Consider the following 7,317-nt stretch of genomic DNA (forward strand, 5'->3'; position numbering starts at 1 on the left):
ATTATGAAAGGTCTCCAGGTGTCGTACAAACTATGGAAAACAAATGCTTAAGTACTGTCTCCGTTCAATGATAAATGATTAGTGTAATGCTAACAGTGACCTAACCAAGATTTCGTTCAGAAATGTGCGCGGAATTTTTGTGGAGATCAAAATGTCGCCATTTTGTTGTATCTTTCATATCGTTTCCCATTTTCCATTTCTGGTGTTTACTGTCAACATGCCTGCTACCCTGTCTGCCAAAACTAGCCAAGGGTAATCAGGGCCCGTCAAGCTGTTTCCAGCTTTTTTCCTGATTACCTTGTGTAATGTTTATTACGCAAAATAAAGTAAAACTGAAGAGCATGGCACATAAGTTTGTTTTGAGTGAAGCACACCTTGGGGAACCAGGAGAGGTTATTTGTAGTCGCTATTTTAAGGCCCATACTTGAGGCGAGCCCATACTTTCAGGGAACAACTGTGGAGAACTCTGCGTTTGATGAATGTGTATCTATAGGCCTACCAAGCTCTGCTGCTGATATCGGCGGACAAGTTGGTGCAAATAGGCGTTTTTAAATGGCGAAGAAAGCTTTGCTCCAAATTTGAAGCAAGCGACGAACTTTTGTTTTCAACTGTTTTTTGACACAGCGCTGCGAAAGTTTTATTTATTTAGTTGTGGTACCTTACATACCATGAAGGGTTTGGGATAAGGCAGTAAGCGCAAATGACGAAAAACAGGAGAGGGGAGCTACTAGTGTTAGCCAAATACCAGAACAGTGGTAGGTAAAGGGACACCTGAGAAGACGCAGAACGGAATACAAATTTGAAAAAAAAAAAATTACTCCCACCTCCCCTCGCGGAAACCCCTGTGTAGATGCGACGCATAGGGGGTTCCGTTGTTGTTTCCGTTAGGTTGATTCTCCCATCGCGTGAAACGTGCCGTGAACCCCCTGCCGCGGCTATGACGCAACGTGGCGCGGCTATGACGCAACACAATCACAATCCACTTTAATCCAATCCAATCCAAATCCAATCCAATCCAAATCCAATTCAATCCAATCCAATCGAATCCAATCGAATCCAATCGAATCCAATCGAATCCAAATCCAATCAAATCCAATCCAATCCAATCCAAGCCAAGCCAAGCCAAGCCAAGCCAAACCAATCCAATCGAATCCAATCCAATGCCCCTCGCGAGAGAGTGTTCGCTATCGGAGAGGAGAGGGGGTGAGCGGCGGAGAGCGCAGCTCGCGCGGCGAGGAGAATGGGGGAGGGGTGTGGACGGACAACGACAACGCCGTATGGAGGGACAAGGCGAGTGAATGAGATGACGTCGCATCTAAAAGAAAAACAAAAGGACAAGGTGAATAAGACACACATGAAAACGTAGAATAACGGTGCTAGGTTCAACGCCAAGGGACGTCTGCTGCTGTGCACGTAGTCTGTAGGAGTACATGGTGAGGTATGGATCCAGTAGTGTGGGGAAGATCACGACTTAGTTCAATTGGTCGCAGCAGAGCTGATCAGTGTAATGCTTGTGTCCGACGAAGAATCTGTGAAAGCGCGAGGGATTGCGTAATCGGGTAGACACGTGCGCTAGTACGTAGAATAGCAATAAGGGATGTTTTGTGCCATGAATATAATTTCAAAGCAGAAAGAGGAGTGCGTTCAGGCAAGCGGTTTAAACGGATGAGGGATATTTTCATGCTTGTGTTAAGTTACACTGAAATGTGGGGTATAAAATGGGCCGTTCTCTTCTTCACGGCTTCAAGCCTAGTGATCAGGTACTTGCAGTAAAAGACCATAGAGGACAGGCGAAATGGTCTATAAAGGCATGTATGTTCGACGAGGTAGCCTTGGGACGTCGTATGGAGGGCCATGGAAATGGCGACGGAGATGTTTTGACTGTGAGGACGCTACTGCGATTACTGGACTATGAAAACCTGTACGCTAGATGAATATCAAGATATTCGGCTGAGGTATGAAGCACTGAGGTGGTATTTGGGCTGCGGAAACAGCTTCCGTCGACTATCTTTGTGTGGCTAGAAATGATGGGAAAGTTGCAAAATTCAGACTTTTCACATCACACGTAAATAATGTTAGGCTGTGTTGGAAAGGTGAAACTACAACCAAAACATTATTTTTTTGGTAAATGGCGCAGCCATACGAAAAAATAAAACATTGCAGGGAGGTTCTTTAAAGGCGTTCGTGATGTTTAAAATTATCCACCAAAAATTAGAGGAAACTGCCCTCCAGAACACCGGAGCGGGCGTGAGAGCGTGATGAAAAGTTATAAGAGAGTGTGCATTGCTGGCGGTGAGAGATGAAGTTAAGGATCAACACCAACTTAAATTAGTGCAGCAGCGCAACGTATGCAGTTTCGACAGGAGGCTGCAACGAGTGCCACCGTCAAATTCCTCAGAAATATTCAAAAAGATACTGTCAGTGTACCAGACGCAATTTCCAATCAAATAATTCCTAGTCTAACAAAAAAAAATACCGCTGCATTTAGATCATCCAATTCCTTACAAAAGTTCGAAAAGATAACGTAAGTTTAAAAGAATCAATTTACAATAAAATCATTCCCTGTCTAACAAAAAAATACCGCTGCATTTAGATTGAGTCAAATGTGTTTAAAAGAGGTTCTTAGCTTGAGAGCTATTTATTTCAGAATGCTTGCGGAGCAGGAAGAACGTAGTTTCACAACGTCACATACTTGGGCGCGCCGCGATAGTCGTCAGCTTGTCGCACTGCCGCTACTCGGAAACAAATTACATCACGGCTTACCGCCAGATAAATTGCGTAACAACGCAAAATTTCATGATGTTCAGTGCATACGTTAGACACACGTTTAGCCGCTGTTCACTCGGTCGCTCCCTTTTGCTTTGAACACCAAGTATTCCTGGACTGCAGCATTCTCTCAACGGTGCATGGGAGGCTTGAAGGAGCGAAGTACTGCTGGTCATAGATACACAGACTCACTTCACATGATGGAGCATTTTTGGCGGCGCCTCACTTTAAGCACTTGTTACTCAATTGAACGACCATACATTTTGCATCTCGTGCGCAATTGTCGCGAAGACCACTAGCATATATTTTTTTGTAGCCCCGGTCATCCTACAAAGAAAAAAACAACAACACCTAATTGCGTGTTAAACAACCAAAAATAAACTGAATTTATATCAAATATTGTAAAATCAAAAACCCTCACGTACAATTTGCTTGTGCGAGTACAGTGGATAACTGAGGCCAAGTTTATGATCCGCGCAGCCAGGTCCAAAACATGGTACGTGACCCGGCTTTGTAGCATAACAGAAAAACGCGCGAAAGGAAGCCCCGCACTTGTGTGCAATTTTGCCTTCGCAGCAGCTGGCGTGGGACGGAAGAGGGAGGGAAGTGGCTCGCAACTGTTCAGTCATGCTCGCAAAAAGCCGTTTCCCCCTGGAAGAATTGATTCATCAATGTTGTACGAAGCGTCCGTGCCTCACGAGAGAAGACAGCTTTAGGGACGCGGGGAAGTCCGCATGTCCGAAAATTGGCCGGACGACCGACCTTCGTTTTTCTCCTCAGGGCTGTTTAAGAGCCACAGCCCTCACCTGCTAGGCCCTTGCATCGTTCATCTTTTATCCATGCAGAAAGTACGGAAACGGGTATTTTTTGAATATGTAGCAATTTTTCGACCGAGCTCGTGGCTGTTCGCGCAAAGAATAGTGGCAAACAAGGCGAAGCAAGGACGTGTAGAAACGGGTAGAATCAATAGCATTGCTGCATGATTCACCAGCGAATAATGTTCACTGCCCCATAACCTTGTTAACTTTAAAAAGAAACGGGATTTTAAGGGACATACGTTCTAAGTTAAAGTTGTTGTCGTTGGTGCTTTGTTTCTGCTGCTGTTGCTGTTGCTATGGCGGCTGCTTGACTTCTACGTTGGTCACCGCCTTACCGGGAATGACGAAATTTGCTTGGAATTCCCCTAATGTAGATAAAATAAGGGCAGCAGATAAACTATAAACTGCCCCAAATAAAAGCAATTGAAAGTAAAACCGAACAAAAGCAAATACAAACTTATATGCGGAAAGCAAAAAGGACGTAAACTGCTTGTGAGAGAAACGCCATGGGCCCGCAGGATATAGGAAGGTGCACCGGGAACCGCAGGAGGTTGCAGGTCATGATCAACCGGCTTTTCAGGTTCTGCTTGTTATGTTCTTCGAATTTTTTGTCATCGTGAGACATTTTTCTTTTCAATGGAGCCCTCACAGTGGGGATGGCGCCACTGGATTACAGGAAATCAGTTAAGACACACACTCCTTTACTGTTATCTCATCTTTGTGCGTTTATTCACCCTTGGCATGAACCAACTGGCCCGCGTTATTTTCCTGTGCTGGCATGATTGTCGGCTTGACGCTTGGAAATAAAGTGATGTGCATTTTTGATTAAGAACCCGTTAAATCATCTACCACCCCATTAATGTATAATCCGCCCAACTGTCACAGTTCGTGTCCCGTTCCAGTAAGAGCAGTTACTTCCTACGCACGTCAGTGGGGCTAGGAATGTTTAGGAAGCCTCCGGCGATATCTGGAATTGCAGCTGGGGGATCCATTACGAGGTTTAACACGCCGACGCTACACAGGTGACTAGGCGCGCCGTAGTGCAGGGTTCCGGATTAATTCAGTCCAGCTGGGGGTCCTTAACACGCGGGCGTTTTGGCTTTTCGCCTCCATCAGAAAAGCGGCCGCCGCGGCCGGATATCGAACCCGCGTCCTTGGACTCAGCAGCACAGCGCCTTAGCCACTGAGCCACCGCGACGGGTGTGAACTAAGCTACAATACTGACAAAACAATGACGAAAACAAATCTACTAAGTTTATTCTGCAAAGGATTGTAGTAATTCATCTCATGAATTCTCGAACTTCCTACAAGATTTTACTTATAACCGGTTAATAGGATAGCTGATAAAAATTCTGCACTTTTTAATGAGAGGACAACACTTTTTGAACGTAAAAAAGAGAAAATGAATTATTACAGGATTTCTTGTCTTTTGCAAGTCTCAAACGTTTAGGCTAGCGAAAGGTTTATCTTGGTTGTGAAATTTACGATGTTCAGCGGTACCTGTAAAAGAGAGTTCACACATACTTTTGGCGCAAGCCACTCGGCCAAACTCTGGGCCTGACGCCTCGTCCTCTTCAGTGGCGACGGCGGTCATTTTATCGTGAGGTTTTCCAGAACCCTCAGTAGGGTTTTGTCCAAGCAGACATGGTTCCCGTGAAGCTCGTCGTTCGGGCGAACGACGCAAGGCAGCTTCGGGCCCCAGTGGCTTTCCCCTATTTCCTGAAAGTACTAGGTTGGAGGGCCCTAAAGGGCTCAGTGCGTTCTGAGGAATATTCTAAATCTGCCTATCAACTCTAGGCTTAGTCACACGTTTTTATTTAGTAGAGCAAAGCTGTATACCTCTACCCCTACGGTTTCATATCTGAGGGCAAAAAAGCCAGTAAGGCCAAAGTCGCCGACCGCACGCGTCAAGCTGATCAGGCATACAGCATAAAGCTCAGAATTCGTTTAATTAAAGAAACCACTACTCAAGCATCGAAACCGCCTTATGGATGATAAGGAACCTCTGAACAATAGGACCCCTCCCCCCCAATATGTGTTTCTGGTAAAGGTTGTGTTTGCGATTACCTTTGAAGGCTCGGCAGGACTAGTGTCACTAGATAGAGCTGTCCTTGCCAAGGACACCGAGCGCATACATCTGGCTAGGCAGGACCCAGCGTTTGCTTTGGACACAGTTCTGCTGCTGAAATGCTGTTACGCGCGTTATCTTTGCTTCGCATTCGGAACGACGCCAGTCGCGCGCAGCCGCAAAGCAGGGAGGACAAGCTGAGCCTACCACAGTGGACCGACTATAACGCATAAACAACGAAATGCCGGCGGCCACGAACCGTCGCAGTGTAAACAAATGTCACGCAATGCGAACTCACCAATGATCATGGCGGCGGCACGGCAAAATCGGCGAAAAGAGTGCCGATACGTTGTACTCCTGCATCACCAGTTGTAGTGGTTTACAACAGCTTTCCTGGACATGCACTTTCGCAGGGCGGGATGGTGACCGATTTTATGGAGCACCACTAATGTTTTATTTATTTATTTATTTATTTATTTATTTATTTATTTATTTATTTATTTATTTATTTATTTATTTATTTATTTATTTATTTATTTATTTATTTATTTATTTATTTATTTATTTATTTATTTATTTATTTATTTATTTATTTATTTATTTATTTATTTATTTATTTATTTATTTTACACTCATGCCATACAGTATTATAGAGGGGAGTGGGTTTGAGGAGACCAGTAATAAATAACTAAGATTAAAACGAACTAATTAAAATCTCGTATACCACACTGTGTACAGACAACCGCTTGCCGGGCCAGCACCATGCAGGGCATGACCGCAATGCTGTGCTATGGCCTCCAGTGCCTGTATTGTGGTAAACTGACCGCGGAAGCGGTTCAAATGCGGCGTGAATGCGACGGGAATTATAATTCATCTTTATCACCGCTGCTCATGTGACGCTGCTCGAGGAGGCAGGCAGCTAGGCCGGAGCCTACAGCAAATGTCCTTCGAGAGCCTTCGGTTTCGAGGACTGTCGCTTGAGCGTCCTGCTGTAGTCGTTTCATGTCGTGCTCACGAGCAGCAAGCATTATCAGCGGCCGCTTGTGAGCATCATTTGTATCGTGTGCGCCTATTCTTGCGCAGGTGCGTGCACATTTAAGACCTTTTTTGCAAGAACTTCACATTCGCCCACCTTTGGCGGCTTCCCACCTTATATTTGCTAGAAACCCGATATTTCTAGCCCGTAAAAATTTTATTACTAGCACATGTGATTTCGCCCTGTGAAGAAAACCCCCCAGAAACTCTTACAAATCACCCCATTCTATTAGAAATTGCGAACGAGGACCACTGGGAGGCCGCGCTGCTCAGCACAGACTCTATGACCCAGGCCTCACTAACAAAGGTGGCTGAAGACGCCGCAGAGATCTATATAAATCCTGCTGTCGCCGAAAGGACACTTAAGTAGACCTGAAAACGGTCCCACCCATGGCAACAATAAAGTTTTATCTTATCTCATCACGGTAGTCGGCGTAATTACGTCTACATTCAGGACTTGGCCTGAGTTGCCAAGGTAGGGATGCAAATGGGCGCATTCTGAGTCTGTCGTCCACTCCATTTACTCCCTGCACTCGGCTGAGTATAGGATACCGCAATGCTTTTACATGCGGAAACTGCTTTCAAGGATCTCCTTGGCTGGAGGCTCGAGTGGAGGAGGGGTTCAGAACA

This window comes from Haemaphysalis longicornis, unplaced genomic scaffold (assembly GCF_048455015.1).
Source record: "Haemaphysalis longicornis isolate Haplotype H1 unplaced genomic scaffold, Haemaphysalis longicornis Haplotype H1 scaffold_1, whole genome shotgun sequence".
NCBI lineage: Eukaryota > Metazoa > Arthropoda > Arachnida > Ixodida > Ixodidae > Haemaphysalis > Haemaphysalis longicornis.